Source organism: Diabrotica undecimpunctata, chromosome 9, assembly GCF_040954645.1.
Source record: "Diabrotica undecimpunctata isolate CICGRU chromosome 9, icDiaUnde3, whole genome shotgun sequence".
NCBI classification, from domain to species: Eukaryota; Metazoa; Arthropoda; class Insecta; order Coleoptera; family Chrysomelidae; genus Diabrotica; species Diabrotica undecimpunctata.
In genome coordinates, this window is record NC_092811.1 from 1,757,421 (window position 1) to 1,775,613 (window position 18,193).

The 18,193-nt window shown below is 32.8% G+C and overlaps 1 protein-coding gene across 1 annotated transcript in view; it reads left to right on the plus strand.

Moving 5' to 3' along the window:
* Positions 1–3,585: 3,585 nt before the first annotated feature.
* The window catches only part of LOC140449382 (uncharacterized), an 89,096-nt gene continuing 74,488 nt past the window's right edge, over positions 3,586–18,193 (plus strand). Inside the window, exon 1 of the mRNA XM_072542534.1 lies at positions 3,586–3,771. The gene's annotated coding sequence lies outside the window, so the exon portion shown is untranslated. The remainder of the gene's footprint in view (positions 3,772–18,193) is intronic.

Sequence of the window (18,193 nt, forward strand, 5' to 3'; positions counted from 1 at the left end):
GTATTTAAACTCAGTCAAAAATAATCTCGGTTTCTAATAAAAATTTGTCGACATGGTTTAACTCTATTATATGTATATAAAATTGAACACATAATGAGCTTCAACCACAAAATAAAACCAAAGTGTTTGATGTTACCTTTCTTCCTTCTACCTATGCTGCTTCATGCTGTGTTTTTATCCATCTGCAGTAACTGTTTTGTCTTAAATATCCGTACCACTTCAATCTTTTGTCGTCTACGCATAAATACTTTTGTCTCTATTTTCTTCTTCATTCCAGGGATTATGCATTTATTGAAGGTTTCCTAATCCCGATCCTGAATATTTCATAGTTAAATTTTTCTTCCAAATTTTTTTGGTATTTCCCAATTTCTACTATTCGTTTTCTATTATTTTGTAATCTTTCTTCCAATCTTCTAACTTTTTATATTTGTCTTTTCTTCGGCATTATGTTTGTCGTTTTAGTAATTTGACGATAATTAAGAAAATGGCGAATGCGACAATTTATTAGCGCTAAATAAAACTTATTTATTCACTTTCGCCATAATTTTAAATTGTAAAATATTTAAAACTAAGCACTTATATTATTTATAAATCCTTCCACATTCCTATCAATTGTGTTTTTGTTTTACATTTATTTTCTTCCCGTTTTTCTTTTGAAATGTCCTGAAAATTTCTGAACAAATTTTCTTTTGTGCGTTATAGCTGCATTTCTGGCCATTTTACCATAAAATGACATACGAGCAGTATTATATTATCTTTTTCAAAAAATAATTTTTAGTACAAATTTGTTTAATTTTATTAATTTTTCTGGATTTTATAGCGCTCCGAAATTGACCGGGTTCTTGAATATTCATAAGAATACGATAAAAACGAATCATTAGGTTTAGTTTTCTATTATACAGGGTGTTTCAAAAAAATATGTCATAAATTAAATCACGCATTACGGGGACAAAAATAAATTAATTGAATCCAACTTACCTTGAACATATGAATAACGAAGAACAATTTAAAAAAAAACTAAAAATATGTACATAGTTATGATAAACCCATAAATTAGAACTGGAAAAGATACAATAATGGTAACAAAATAAAAATAATTCAAAATAGATTTTCGAAATGGAACCCTGCAGCCTGTACACATTTTTGTTGCCGAATTGTTAATTGACGTATTGAATTACGGATACTCTGGAGATCGTTTCTAATAGTATTACAACAATGTATAATTCTATAAATTAATTGTTGTCGGTTATTAATATTCAATGCGTAAACTAGTTGCTTCAATCGTCCCCAAATATGGTAATCAACGGGATTGAAATCATGGGATCTTGAAGGCCACGAAATAGGACCTGCACGTCCTATCCACCTGTTGCCATAAACATTATTGAGATGTTGTCTCACTGCCAGTAAAAAGTGTGGGGGTGCCCCATCATGCTGAAAATACATCCCTCGGATAGCAACGTTCGCGTTGGCAAGCAAATTTGGTAAAATATTTTGTAGAAAGTTCAAATAGACCTGCCCTGTTAAAGGACCATCAAAAAAGTGAGGACCTACTAATTGGTTATTTATGACACCAATCCACACGTTAACCGAAAACCTTAACTGAGAACGACGTTCTCGAATAGCATGGGGATTTTCTTCTGCCCACACATGTGAATTTCGTGAATTATTTATCCCGTCTCTGGTAAATTGGGCTTCATCTGTAAATAGTGTCCTGTATAGCGTTGGTCGATTATTGTTAATCCATCTACAAAATTCCAACCTTTCGATTTCATCTCCAGCATGTAGTCGCGGAACCATTTGAATGTGATGGGTATAGATTATTTTTTTGTAAGACTCTACTTACTTTTGATTGAGTAACATTGAGTTCTCGACTTACTTGTCTAGTGCTTATTGTAGGGTTCATAGTAACGGCGTCCATAATATCATCTTCCTGCGCTTCATCTACATGTCGCTCTGTTGTTCTACTAGGAAAAGTGCCATTTTCTCGCAAATAATTAAAAACTGACCCAAATGTTGGATGACTGGGAGTTCGACGATTAGGAAATCTCCTGCGATATTCTCTACTAGCAGCCCTACCATTCCCATTACAGAATCCATAAACAAATATTATGTCTGCATATTCTGTGGTGGAAAACTGATGTGGCATTTTAAACGAAAGTAACAAAAGCTCTACCAAAACTAACACAATGTACTTAACGTAGATATGACAGAAGAAATATGTATTCTTGTACACATAAATAACAATTGATAATGACAATAATGACAATGAGTATAAAATATCAAGAAACGTCAAACGGTCAACGCCAACCTTCATTTTAAACTTTTTTAGATTTATTTTTATTTAGTACAGTTGATGCAATGTATTATTATTTGAGATAAAATTTTAATCATTTACAATCAACAAAAACTAACACATACAAGAGGTTTGACTTTTTAATCAATTTAAATTATTATTTATCGAAAATAATGCCCCAATACGATCTATGAGTAAAAATTTAAAATTGAAAAACAATTGATTCTATCGTAGAGATAATCCAAAGTGACAGTAAAGATGTTAATTTTCTACGTATTAGATTATGTTGTAGGAACTCATTTTAATTAAAGTGTTTGAAATTTATAACATTTGTTTAAATTAATACCTTATAATTTGATACTTCATTATGGTTGTTCTATTTTTGGTAAGATTTGATCGTTCACTAAAAATTTAATAAAAGTGCGACAACATTGTCGCATATGTCGTTTTCATTGGCTATTTATGTAGTTTAAAAATCACTTATTGGATTTTAAAAAAAATTTATACAGGGTGTAATATTTAATACGAATCCCTAAATTAATTTTTCCAAAGCCAGTCCTGGAATTTTTAAGTTTAGCTAATACCAGTCGAATGCTTGATAGTAGTGTACTGTATCATGCAAAAATTAAAAAAATCAAATGAGCCGTATAAACACTACAGTAAAATGTAATAAATGGTCAATTACACAAATCACCCTGTTAATTAATAAAGAAGAGGAGTTGACATTTTTCAGTGGCCACATGATATGCTCCCTGAGGGACTCTACATATGGTAGAAGTATGTAAAGTTCCTCATGACTCACCCTATATAAGTATCTTATTTATATTGTGACATGACATGTAGTGTTTACTATGTATAAATTGTCAATAAATGTATCTATCTATTTACACTGATTTAATGTAAGAGAGGACAAAATGGAAAACAAAACAGACTTACAAAAGATGGAAAACAATGAATTATATATATGTAAATATTTGGGAAACTATATTAACTACGAGAAACGTTTGAGTTTATTGAATAGTAGGGTTTGTAAAAAGTTTTTTCATATCGTTATCCGACGCTCGGCATTTCGAGGACCGACGCTCGACATGGAGCGTCGGTGGTAGGCTCGTCGAAAGGCGGCAGCATCGCTGAAGCGGTGCATCGAGGTGCCAGCAGCACAACAGGCCGAGCTTCCCCGACATTTGCGCCGCCAGCGGGGGCGGGGCGTGGCTTATGTTCCGAGCCACGAAAAGTGAGGATCAATTCTACTTATTTAATACAGCTTTCGTATTAGGAGCGTGTATATAGTTAGTAAACCGATTTGAGCTTAAACTCGGGTTTTATCTACACTAAGTACTGAAGCTTAGCACGGCATTGTGTTTGACTAAGTGAACAAATAGATGGAGTGATATATATTGACTTTTCATTGTGCCAACAATATCTTTTCTTCGCTCTGCCACTGTTTGAGCGTTCTACTTTTTTTTATAACAACAAAGGTGAGTTTTCACTTTCTATACCATGGGTTCTTTGTGCTTGATTAGCTGTGATGATGGTTCCGTCGAAGAATGGAGTAGGAGCGATCCAAAAATGTTTTTTAAAGACGTGGGCGTTCAATCCCACCACCTTCCCCCACTTTTTTAATAGAATATTGAACGGATTAATGATTTAACTTTAATTATCGTTAATAGCAACACCTACTTTAAAAATATACGCTCAAAGTATCTTCGATTTAATAACCATTTGATATATATTTATAATACTGTACATTTTAGAATAAGATTTGTATATCCGGTGAAGTTTTTTTTAAACTGACATATTTTCTCTCTTGCAATTAACCTAATAATATTAGTGTTGTGATTTAAACCATTGTTTTATTTTAAATTTTGTCAATTAGGATTACACATGTTCCCTAAAACTTCTCTTTTTTATAATAAATTCTAAAAAGTGTTGCTAGTACGTGATTGCCACCTAACTAGTTCAAAATTGTACCTATATGTAGAAAATGTATTGAAAAGTATGTTCCTTTAGTATGAGGTAAAGCCGTAATTGATATAAAACCAATTCCCTAATTTTTACAAAATAAAGATATCTTTATGTTTTTAATAATTATTATTTAATTTTAATTTCATTTTAAGTTGAACAATCTTAACAGGTTTAATACCACTAGCTACTTCTTTTCTTAAATCCTTTTATCCGCTATGTTGTCGGTTTTTTTGTTGTGTCGGTATCTCTTGTCTTATTCCATGCTTTTTTATTTCTCGATATCATTTTCATTTATGTGGTCCATCCCTAAGCTGTTTTTATAATTTGATTTATCAAACTACTTTTTGATCGCCCTCTCTTTCGTTTCTTTATTCTTTTAGTTTCTAGTATTCTCTTTGGCCGTCTTTAATTTTCCATCCTGTATACGTCTCCAAACGATTCCGATTGTTTTCTGGTTATTTTACTTCTCCTACTTACAATAATCACCTTTCCGTGTATTGTTTTATATAACATACTAGAGATTTTGGCTGACACCATGCGACGGGGGATCCAATCAATTGTCGTCTACAGTCACTCTACTAAATTTTTTTGTCTTCATCCTATTTTAGGCTAGGACGACAACAAAATGATATTTTAGTCTATTGTACAACTTTTATAACAAATAAGTCACTTTTGGAGAATCGCTGAACTTTTGCGTAAACTCGTCTTATGAAACCGATCTACGTCCAGTTCTAGTTTGGCCGCATTATATTTTTACCGATCACCAAATTTGCAGCCAATATTTTAGGATCAACAAAATTTTCAAAAGAATTAAAAATTTTTAAACTAATAAACTTCTTGATGAAAAGCCCAGTCTTTTCACCTCCAGATAAATATTGATCTATCTGACAGATAGTGGTCTGAAAGATAGACATTTATTTATAAAATAAAATCCCGTCTTCTCACGTCAAATTATCTTGCGGTTACTTATTTGTAAAAACATTAAAAAATTCAAATTGTTTGGATACTATAGTTTATTTTTATGAACGAGAGAGTAATTAGCATAATTTTAACTGGTAGCTCCGACCACTCCATGGGCGTGCTCAAGATTAATTGAAAAATTACTTTGAATAATTGTAAAAAATAAATGAATTATTTCAGTGTTATAAAGTGTTATGTGTATGTAAACAAAAGTGACCTCTTTTATCACACACTATATTAGAACTGACTGGCCTACATTAAAAAGGTTTTAAAAAATTCACATTTTTTTTAATTTTTAAAAATTACAAAAGAGAAAAAGAGTTTTTAAAACCGTCTAAGGTATGTTAAATAGATGAATAAAAATATTAATATAAAACTTACAGCTACTTGTTACAAATCCAAATCAGATTCAGAAGATGAACTTTCAGAACCAAGATTTATAATAACTGGCTCGATCATTTTATCAGTAATATTGTCCAGCTTCCACATTTTTTCCTCTTCTTTAATAGTGTGATTTACTGCCTTTTCCCAGTTTTCAGGTAATGTAAATTTACGGCCTCCAAAAACAACTGTTTAACATCATGAATTTTAAAAGTAGTATTTTTTCTTGAAACTTCACTCTTTATCTGTGCCCATACCAGTTCAATCGGGTTTAATTCACAATGATATGGTGGGGATCTAAGTACTGTCATTCCACGATTTTTGTCAATTTCATCAATTTCGTATTTTTTAAATTTTTCTTTATGAAGGGCACACAACGAATAAAGTTCCTTTCTTATAGATCCGGGATGGTACGTAATATTTTTTGAACTCAGCCAATTCTGCAAGTCTTTTTTTAACCACCTGGTTGTGGGCAGTCCTTCTATAAGTCTGGAGTGATAACTTGCATTATCCATTACTATTACACAGTTCTTAGGAAGAAGATCTATCATTTGTTCGAACCATTCTTGAAAGACATCAGCGTTCATGTCTTCATGGTAGTCACCGGTACGAGTTAATTCAAAAGTTAATAAACCACCTTCAACAAAACCGTCTGAACTGCCAATGTGTACTATTATCAGCCTGCGTCCCTTTCCTGATGGTGGGTTTAAACCAGTAGATAAGTTATTTACAAAAGCGTGCCTTTGACTTGTAACAGTTTCATCCTGCCAAAATTTATTTGGTGTATGACCCTCGTTGATCCATGTTTCATCAAGATAAAATATTTTTCTTTTTTGGTTTCTCATTTCCTTTATGGTTCTTAGAAAATGTCTTCTCCATATGACAATATCGCTTCTTTCTAATAAAATAGACTTTCTGGGATCCTTTTTCCAGCGGAAGCCTATTTCTTTTAAAAGTTTCCATAACGTACTTCGACTCATTTCTGGGTAATCCTTATCATCTCGAACTGAGACAAGAACTTTATCCAATGTTGGAAATTCTTGTCTAAAGAAGAATTCATGCACTTTCCGTCGAAGTCCTTCTTTAAAATGATATTCTATTTGAAATTTTGGTTTCCCTGGAGCATTACGTGCATTTGAAAACTACCACATTTCTCTTCTTTAATAACTCTGTAAATCGTAGATTTCCCAACACCAAGTGTACTGCTAACTAACTCAACGGTCTCATCAACACTTTCACATAAACGTTTGTCTGTAAATGATTTAAAACAATTAAATATTAATGTTTTTTCATTAACTGTTAGAGGACCAATTTTTCGGCGTTTACACGGCACTTCCAAATTTTCCATAACACTAGTATACACAATAAACTGCACCTTGCAACTGAAGTACCTACTTTTAGTGAACTGTTAAGAATTTTGAATACGCCACTTGGACCTTCCTATATACAAAATGGAAAAACCCACTATCACATTTTCTGTGGAATAAGTTTAGAAGGTAATCATCTAGTCAATTACTGTCGTAGATTCCTGGAATTAAAGAATTAAATGTTTGATTGTTGAAACCCTTACTTCGTGGAATGCGCTCATTTCAGATAAAATAAAACGTTTTATTTTATCTAAAGAATTAAACTTTATTTTGCAAATAGGTAGGTACTTATTAAACTTTTATTGGTTATATATAAACAATAAAATAAACATCTTACATTTCTTGCAAATTCATTAGTACCTGTTAACCTCCATCACTCCGACACTGGCAACCTTATTTAGGGATTAGTAACCCTCACAACTATTGTATTCTATTCTGCTCCAACCTTTTTTTTGCTCCATCCTATTTTATAGGCTAGGACGACAATAAAATGATATTTTAGTCTTTTGTACAACTTTTATAACAAATAAGTAAGTCACTTTTGGAGAATCGCTGAACTTTTGCGTAAAGTCGTCTTATGAAATCGATCTACGTACAGTTCTAGTTTGGCAATACATATGTTGAGAAAGCTTGAGTTTTGTATTATATTGTTGACCGATCACCAAATTTGCAACCAATATTTTAGGATCAACAAAATTTTCAAAAGAATTAAAAATTTTTAAACTAATAAACTTCTTGATGAAAAGCCCGGTCTTTTCACCTCCAGATAAATATTGATCTATCTGACAGATAGTTGTCTGAAAGATAGACATTTATTCATAAAATAAAATCCCTTCTTCTCACGTCAAACTATCTGTAAAAACATTAAAAAATTCAAATTGTTTTGATACTAATGAGCTAAACGCATATTTTATCAAAAGCACTATAAGTGTATATATATATATATATATATATATATATATATATATATATATATATAAGCACTTATAGTGGAATAATTACTAAACCTTTAACACATCTCATTAGTAGTATTTTTCAATCGGGATATTCTCAACTTCATTTAAATACTCAAAGATTGTTCCTATTTTTAAAAATGACGATCGCGACCTTGAAGACAATTATAGACCAATTTTCGTCATTTCGATATTCAGTAAAATATTCGAAAAAATTCTGAAGAAACGTCATATATCGTACTTTCAAACAAATAACTTTTTTACTAGTTCACAATATGGGTTTAGAAAGGATCGTTCCACAACACATGCACTTTTAGACGTGATGAGTGCTATAGCTAATGGCCTTGAAATGCATAATCACTCTGCCATAACGCTGTGTGATCTTTTAAAGGCATTCGACTGTGTTTCTCATGATATTTACCTAAAAAAACTACACTTTTACGGTATAAGAGGTACTTCTTTGAAACTAATTTCATCGTATCTAAAGGATAGATACCAAGCTGTCAAGTACGGAAATTGTCTCTCTGAATTTAAGCAGATAAAGCATGGAGTTCCACAAGGATCATATCTGGGCCCTCTATTATTTGTAATATGTTAACGACTTGCCCAATTTCATGGCTCCATTTAAAACAGTTTTATTTGCAGATGGCACTACTTTTGTTTTTTCTGATAAAAATTCAGTTTTAGAAACCACGTCTCAGTATGTAAATTCCAATGCTCAATCATGGTTCTTAGCAAATAAACTTAAATGTTTTAATATCTCTTTTGATTGTACAATTTGTGATGGCAGGAATAAATTAAATTATGTAAAGAAAAATTTAATAACGAATAAAAAAATAATATATGTTTAATGATTCTTCTCAGGTTTTTCCATAACACTAAAATATTATATAAGGTTAGCTCAAACATCTTCAACTTCAGAAAGTTCAGTAATGTCTTTATTTAGCAATTCATCTTCAAAATTGTCTTAATTTTGATCTCTCGCTAGGTTATCTCGCTGTAGATTAGAACAGTTGAATATTTTCAACCTTACAGCCACTTGCACTGAATAAAATAGTACCAAAACCTTTTCTTTCATACATAAAAAGTTATGTTGCATATCTGGTTCTAATCTGAAATTCATTATAGAAATTGGATTGTTTAGTGGACTTCCTAAAAATGGCTTTACTTTATAACCATAATCATCTTGTAAGAATCCATTTCTCTTATCTCCATTTAAACTTCTTATCAAGAATACCGAATTATTTATTCCTTCTTGGTAGGTACATAGAAAAACATATCCAAGAAGTATCACGAAATTGTCAGAATTTAAAATCAATATTCCATATGTTATATAGAAGATTTATTATTATCCAGATTTAGCCATACGGCTCACACTCCCTCTAAGGGGAAAATTCACTCATCCCAGATACCTACGGTATCAAAAGGATTGAGCTCTGGTGGGACTCTTTCCATGTTATCGAGTTTTAGGTGACTTGGTATGTCGGTGTATCTCCCAAAAATTTTCGTACGCATCTGGACGTCGAAAGTAACACAGCTTTCTGCATAATCTTATATAGATGTTCATTTAGACCCAACTTTTTTATGTTTTCTAGGAGGCTCTTCGGGATGACTCCAGTGGTAGAAAGAATAATAGGTATCGTCTGGGTACTTTCCATTCTCCATTGTCTCCTGATTTGTATTTCTAGATCTCTGTACTTGGCGATCTTTTCGTTGTATTTAACACGTAAATTATTGGTGTTGGGTATCGCCACATCAATAAGTGTTGTTTATAACTCAAGGACTTTATGGAGTTGCTTCCATAAAGTCCTCCTAGACACACTGTCTCAGGACTTGCAACTTCAACGTGGAGTCATATGTTGCCATGTTACCTAATCCAACGGTAACTTTAACATCCTAATTATTTATAAGATATAATGTCGAACAAATGTAACTAATTATTTGTTAACGGGTTTTTACCCATAAATTTAGTGGCTACATTCATGTACTCCTAGACACCGATGATGGAATGATGAATTCCGAAAACGTTTTGTCTAACACAACCCGTTCGGGTTTTTAAATATATACCTTTTACAAAGGATTTTAATTAATATTGATCCTATCCAGCTGTTGTTCGCAGAGTCCTCGTTCTAGATCTTGTATTTTTTATTAAACTTTATCTGTGGACAACTGGCATCTCATTACAAATCTACAACTGTTTTAAATACAAAAGCATTATTTTAAAAGTATAAAAAAGGCCTTTAATTATGTTTCTTAAGAAGCTTTAAAAAAAGACACAATTATTACCTATATATAAGGCGGCACTATATTTTTCTTCAATTTTGAGTACTAAAGAGTAAAATAAGTTAGTCCCAAGAGTATGTCTCCAATTTAAAAATCAAAAAGTGGATATTATCTGTGGAATTAGTCCTATATGAAATTTTTTACATATTCACATCATTTGCATGTAGATTTTTACCTTACAATGAGTACAATTTATTGTAGATATATCCAAATAAATAAGGGCCACATACGGGCTAACCACGTTTACTGATTTACCCCACTATATCTTCAATATATTTGTTCATTGTGTTCTATTTCTTTCAAAATCGTAAAAATTAAACAATCTTTCATAAAATGTATAACTTTTGCCCGCAAATAAGTTGTATATTTTTCTAAAATTAAGAAAATCTAGCTATTTAAAAGTAAAATAGTCGAAATTACTTTTCATGTTGAAGTTTTACACTAAATTTAGTGTTGTAGTATTTCTTTATAATTTTATTTGGTATTGAGATCAGAAAAAATAAAAAAAACATATGATCCAGAAGAATCACTCCAGAATATATGTGAAACCGTTAACAAGATCAGAGAAGAACATCTAATAGAATATAAAGAAAAGAGGAAAAGTTAGATAAATGGCAATATACTGCAACTCATGCAAGAAAGAAGAAAATCAAAGAATACCAAAAGAATGTACAAAAATATTCAGAGGCAAATAAGAAGCGAAATACGAAAGGCCAAAGAAAATTGGTTAAAAACAGTGTGGAGAGATACGAGTTGTTGGAACAAAAACACGATACATTTAATATGCGTAAAAAGGTAAAACAAACAGCTGGTCTTCAAAAATCCAACACAGCTAGCAAACTTCAAGATCAACATGGAAACATCATTACAGATCAAAATCAAGAAATATGCATATGGACCAAATACATACAAGAACTCCTTGATGATAATAAGTCCGAACAACCTCCGTTCTACATAGGTAATAACTACTTACCAATCACATCAGATGAAGTGGAAAAAGCAATATCGCAACTAAAAGATGCATCTGTACATATACAGATGCGTCTAAATCTCCAGATGGAACCGGATGCGCTTTTTTTATACAATCGGAACATATAGAAAAGAAATTCAAACAACCCGGAAACTTCGATTTATACAGCAGAGGCCATTGCAATATATGAAGCTTTATTTATGTAGCTGAAGTTGATTTTGCCCATATTATAATTTTGTCGGACTCCTTAGCAGTGTTAAAATCCATTGGTAAATATGGACCACCAAACTTAGAAGACTGCCCATACATTTATAGAATTGAACATATTAATCCAACTCCTTTAACCAAAGGAATCAATGTACATTTTCTCTGGATTAAAGCACATGTAGGATTTGAACATAATGAATATGTCGACTTATTAGCCAAAGAAAGCATTTTAACCGATACTGGTATTCTACATAAAGTAACGCTTTCTGACAGTATTTTTTCTTGCAAGTCAACATTGCTTCGAGAGTGGAGCTACCAGTGGAAGGAATACTCTTTTGTGAACCAAAATAGATACTCGATAATTCAGCTAGATATTCCCAAATTTCCTTGGTACAAGTCTTTTAGAGCTTCCAGGAGGCACATAACTTTCATTATTAGAATACGTTTCGGACACGCATGTTATCCAAAACACTTATTTAAAATAAAGGTTGTGGATGATGACAAATGTGAGCATTGTGGAGAGGAAAGTGATTTAGATCATATATTTTTTGGTTGTTTTAAAAACAGAGTCTACTCATCCAAACTTATAAATGATTTATTAAAATATAAAATACTCAACGACCAACAAAAATATTCAATGACATATATTTCCTCCTTCTAAGTGCCTTCTCTGTTGAGGTTGGAGATCAATATGGTAAATTTCTCTTTGTTCTGGACTTGATGAATTAATTTATTTTCTCTTGTGTGGCTCCAATCTCTGATGTTTCGTAGCCAAGATTTTTTCTTTCGTCCTATGCCCCTTTTACCTTCAATCTTGCCTTCTAATATTACCTGGAGCTACTCAAATTCCCTTAGGCGCATTATATGTCCTAGATATGACGTCTTTCTAATTTTGATAGTATTGACCAGATGAAGGCGTGCGTTCATTGCTCTCAGTACTTCTTTATTCGTAGTTCTGCTGGTCCAGCTTATTCTTAGCATTCGGCGGTACATCCACATTTCAAATGAATTTAATTTGTTGACGTCATAATGTTTTAATGTCCAGGTCTCACAGCCATATAGTAATAGAGACCACACATAACACTTTAGTGTTCTCAATCTTATTGAGTCTGATGATCCAATTCTTCCTTAACTGCTTGTTCAAGACATTTCTGGGCATTTATATCGATCCAACGTTTTTACCTTGTTTAGACTCTGTGCCTCTTCAAGAGTGGTATTATTATTTGGTTAAACTTGAGTTCCATGTTGCCGCTCTCCGAGACAAGGCTTGGCTGTAAAGCAGGAGTGCTAGAAGAATTCCCACCTTTTGGGCGTCGTATGGACCAAGCTCGCTACTAAGTACAAGTTCCATGGGAAAAACGGTTCTTTTAAGATTGTTGGCCTTTTGTTCTGTTTGGTTTTAAACAAAAGCATGGAGGATAGTTGTGGATGTGTCCTCTCTTAGGATCAGGTATCGTTGTGCAATAAGATTGGGAAACCACAGAAAACCAATCTCCCCCTGTCCTTGTGATTTGAATTCGGCTCTTAAGAAGTGTGTGTGGTGCTCACTGTTTGGTGTTTGGTGTTATGAATGTGTTGTTGGCTTATTCTTTAGGTGTTTATGTGTTTATGATTGTGAGCTTGGTGGGGGTAAAGTGTGTATGTGGGTAAATGATAAGTATATATTTGGATGATGTGTGTAGGTAAATGATAAGTGTTTATCAGAGTACATGTGAGTGTTGTGTTGTGTGTTTCTGTGCGGAGTTAAGTAAAGGTTTGATTTATTGAGTTATTATAGCGGGAGGTAGATATGGCGTACCCATACAGCGTGTTGGACATTCGGTTGAGATAACGGATAGTGTCACTTCTCTTTTCAGGTAAGACTTTAAAAAGGATTCTGGAAGTGAAATGAATTAAGGATTTTATGTCCGAGGAAAGATCATATAAAGGGATTTGTTTAGGTGAGTGTACAGGTTTGTTTTGAACTTTTGGGTTGTATTCATATGTGGTATTTGTTCTTGCGACATAACCTTACAGAATTTATTAGTATTAAAATAGAAACAGCTTTTTTTATAATTAAGTTTTTCATCTTCGTTCACCGGATTTCTACAAAACCTTCCTTGAGATTGTTTGTTTCTATTATATTACAATATTACATCTACTTTATGAACATGGGAGATTATGAATCACATACGCATGCTTCAACGAAACTCCTCTCTATTGCCGACACCAATTATCATCCAATAAATCATAAAACTCATTTTATTCAGTGGCGCATTCCAATGCTTCGTCTATGAATCGAACTACGAACATTCTCGGAATTTGGAATTCATCTAATCCTTCGAGATTTATGGGGATTTTCTGTTATTGTTTTCATGACCTTTGTGTCGTTGATCCAATGTCTAGCGGCTCGCTCCTGGTTTTACGTAATGAGAAATTTTTTCGTAGATTAGGCATATTTTGGTTAGTTTATTATGACACGGTTGTTGAAATTTTGTGGTTTGGAATGTAAGGTTGAAAGTTTAGATACGAGGAAAGAAGAGAGATGAAAGAACTTGATCATCTCTTTCTAAAGCGATATTGATGTACCCATAAAATTTATTTCGTGAATTTTTGTAATTTTTGACTTATATTTTGTATACTGAGTCCAATATGGCAATCGCTTATTTCCATTCTTGTATATTGGTATTAAAATAATATCAAAAAATATTGTTATCGACCAAGATATTCTAGTGAGACTGCCACCGTAAACTTTTTACAATATAGTCATCAAAAAGGATAAAAACTTACATATATATGATCTTGTCTTTGATTTTTTACATCCAAAAAGCTGAATGAAGCTGACATAAGAGATTCAGCAAATTTGTTGATTCTTTCATATCTTTCTAATCCTTTATTTTCTCTTGCGGTTTATAATATGTTCTTAGCTATTTTCCACAATATTATCGGAACTTTTCAATGGAAAATATTTGGTTTGTTGAAATAAATAAGAAAACTAACAACTGAATAAAAAGAAAATTCAGCTACCAGATAATTAAATAATGAAATTAAAATACTTCTGGGTGGCACTTTCCCTCTGTGGAGGGAAGGCATTTCCTTTTATTAAAATAAATTAGGTCAAAAGAAGAATAATAAATAAAAAAAAAATAAATAAATAAAAATAAAAATTAAAACTAACATTTAGTACTAACTCGAACTCTGATTGTTGTTCTGTGAATACAAATTACAAAATAGTCTGGTCAATTGGCTATGCCAAGGCCATTCAAAAAAAGCCTTTCGAAATAAAACTAACACAGCACAAACATTTTCTCTTCCAAACCCTAAAAATCTAAATGAATACTTCATTAAAGTGAGTAAAAATATAACATCAACTATTTTGTCACAACAAGATCTTCTTTCCTATCTCCCCAATTCAAGAAAGATCTCGAATTCAATCTTTATATGACCAGTTGATAAATCCGAACTGATCCAAACAATAAGTAGTATCAAAAGCAAATCCTCCTGTAGACTTTCCATAAAAATTTTCTTTAAATCACCCAAAAAATGTGTTGGAAGTCCCGGTCTCATTAATTAATGATTCCTTTGAAAAAGGTTTCTTTCCGGAGTGCCTAAAAACAGCTATTATTATTTCTATTCAGAAGGGTGGTGAAAAATCGAATATCTGCAACTATAGATCTATTGCTTTACTACCGATCCTATCCAAAATTATTGAAAAATAAAATAATCGAAAGATGGGCTGAATACTTTGAAAGTCTTCTAAATGTCCAGGTAGACGCGGATGGAAATAAAGCAAATTGTGAGTACCAAACGGCCGAGATAGAAGTACCCCCGCCAAGCCTGGAAGAAATTATCACGGCGATAGAAACCCTAAAAAATGACAAATCCCCGGGACTAGACAATATTGATGCAGAACTGATTAAAAAAGGAGGACATGAACTTAGAACTAAAATACACCAATTAATGAAAGAAGCCTGGGAACAAGAAATAATGCCAAAAGAATGGAGTGGCTGTATTATCGTGCCAATACATAAAAAAGGCAGAAAGGATACATGTGGCAACTACAGTGGAATCTCACTAATCGGTACTACATATAAGATATTAGCTTCAGTTGTACTAAAACGATTACTGCCATATACAGAGGAAATTATTGGTGATTACCAATGCGGCTTTAGGCCTGGAAGATCAACAATCGACCAAATATTTACTATCAGACAAATGCTAGAAAAGTATTGGGAATATATTAAAGAAGTACATCAGATCTTCATAGATTTCAAACAAGCATATGATTCCATAGATCGCTTAAAACTGTGGAGTGCAATGATGGAGTTAGGCGTACCAAAGAAGCTGACCATGATTGCGCGAATGTGTGTCAACAATTCCTTTGCACAAATTAGAATAGGAGGCAAAACTTCAAAGGCTTTCGGCATTTGCACCGGACTCAGACAGGGAGACCCGCTGTCCCCATTACTATTTAACCTAGCATTGGAATATGCAATGCGAAAAATCTATACCAGAGTCAAACCAGACATAACTGCCAGAGGAGCAAAGATTATTCTCGCATTTGCAGATGATGTAGATGCAGTAGCACAGACAACACTGGAAGTTAAGGATATAGTATCGAACTTTGAAGAAGCAACACTAAGCGCAGGCCTGAAAATAAACGAAGAAAAAACTAAATACATGGTCGTATCAAAAAAGGAACGACAGCGAATAAGACAAAACATTACCATAAACGATCATAATTTTGAGGTGGTCAAAGAATTCAAATACCTAGGAGCAACAATTACCAGTGAAAACACAGGAGAACGGGAGGTTGAAATACGAATACTGGCGGGGAATAAATCATTCTTTGCCATTCAACATCTAATGAGGTCAAAGCTTCTCTCAAGGCGTGCCAAAATCCAAATGTACAAAACCATAATACGACCAGCAGTGACATATGGAAGTGAAACATGGACATTGAGAAAGAAAGAAATCAATAAGCTATTAGTATGGGAACGCAAAATCCTGCGAATCATATATGGTCCTTTCAGGGATAGCGTGACAAATGAATGGAGGAGCAGATACAACAATGAAATAGAGACTCTCTTCGGGAAAGGAAACATCGTAAGATACATAAAAGCCAATAGATTAAGATGGGCAGGCCACGTGGTACGGAGTGATGACGACAGACTGATTAGCAATGTGTTTTGGGAAAGACCAGATGGTAGAAGATCGACAGGAAGGCCTAGAAAAAGGTGGAAAGACGCAGTCAGGGAAGACCTGGAGAAGATGGAAGTAAGGCCATGGGAAATAATAGCACAGGATCGGAATCAATGGAAGGCAATAGTAAACGCGGCAAAAACTCACGAAGAGTTGTAAAAGTCAATGATGATGATGATGATGACTTATGTCTTTTCTCGTTAAAAACAACATTTTATCACAAAGTCAGTTCGGCTCTTTATCTAATGAATGTACCAGTGATGCTATGTTTTCTGCATTACATGAGGTTTATCAAGCACTAAACAATAATCTTTATACTGCCACTGTTTTTTGTGACTCTGCCAAAGCTTTTGATTCTGTAAATCACATTTTGATAAAAAAAACTAAATTTCGACGGAATTCGAGGTATTTCTTTGAATTGGTTCCAATCTTACTTGGGAAATAGAAAACAACTAGTTAGAACAAATGATATTGACTCTAGTTTCAAAAGCATTGTATGTGGAGTACCACAAGGTTTACTATTGGGTCATTTACTTTTCCTTCTCTTTATAAATCACTAGTGTAAAAATCGATGGAAAAATTTTTCTTTTTGAACTATAACTTTTGATCTACTTAAAATAAAAACCTGGTCCGTCTCTAATTTACTCTTTTTTAACGTGGATAAGACAGTAGCATTATCCTATAAAGGAACTCTTCAACCCTTCTTCTCAATAACAGCCAGATCAGTATCGTTGATTCTGTAAAATTTCTTAGTATTTTTATAGACAGCAACCTTAAATGGTCCCTTCATATTGATTTGTTAAGTAACAAACTAGCCTCAACCTGCTATGCAATAAGATCTGTTTCAAAGGAATTTAATTTAGCATCTTTTAAAATAAATATTTTTCAGAGTCTCATCTTCGATACGGTCTTCCTTTTTGGGTTTCTAGCTACCCAATCTGATGGTATTTTTGTATTACAAAAAAGAGCAATACGGTATCTTTTTGGTCTCAGTAGAATAACACATTGTTTAGCAATGCTGCAAATATGGTTAGAATAGGTTTGATAATATGTAATCTCCGTTAGAAGGAACACAAAGAAGAAGATAATTTTGCAATAAGTATTTAATAGGAATTGCAATAAGGATTTAATAATATTTTGGAACCTCAGGTACATTGTTATGCAGACTATCCATTGGATTTCTAACTTTTCTTTTATGTTTCAATGTCATTCAATGTCATGTCAATTCGTTTGTTTATTTTTCGTGCAAATTTCGCGCAAAAGTCCATAAATATATTACTATAAACACAGCAATTTTTCTAAATCAATCATTTATTTCACCCTATAACTTGGTTTATTTCAAAAAGTACACTCTTACGACTCCATATACCACGAAATCGCGACGTTTGACATTGCATTTGATGATTATAACCTAACGTTTGACATTGACAACATGACATTGCATTTGATGATTATAATAAATTTAGACACCAAAAATGTTGCGTGTTTGCAAATTTAAACGGATTTGCATAATAACTAATGAAATGCGAAGGATTAGACAAAAAGTGACACGTGCAGTTGAATATAATACAGAAATTGATCGTAAGAACCTAACTATCCATCAATCTAAACATAAGTAATAGGTATATAAGCA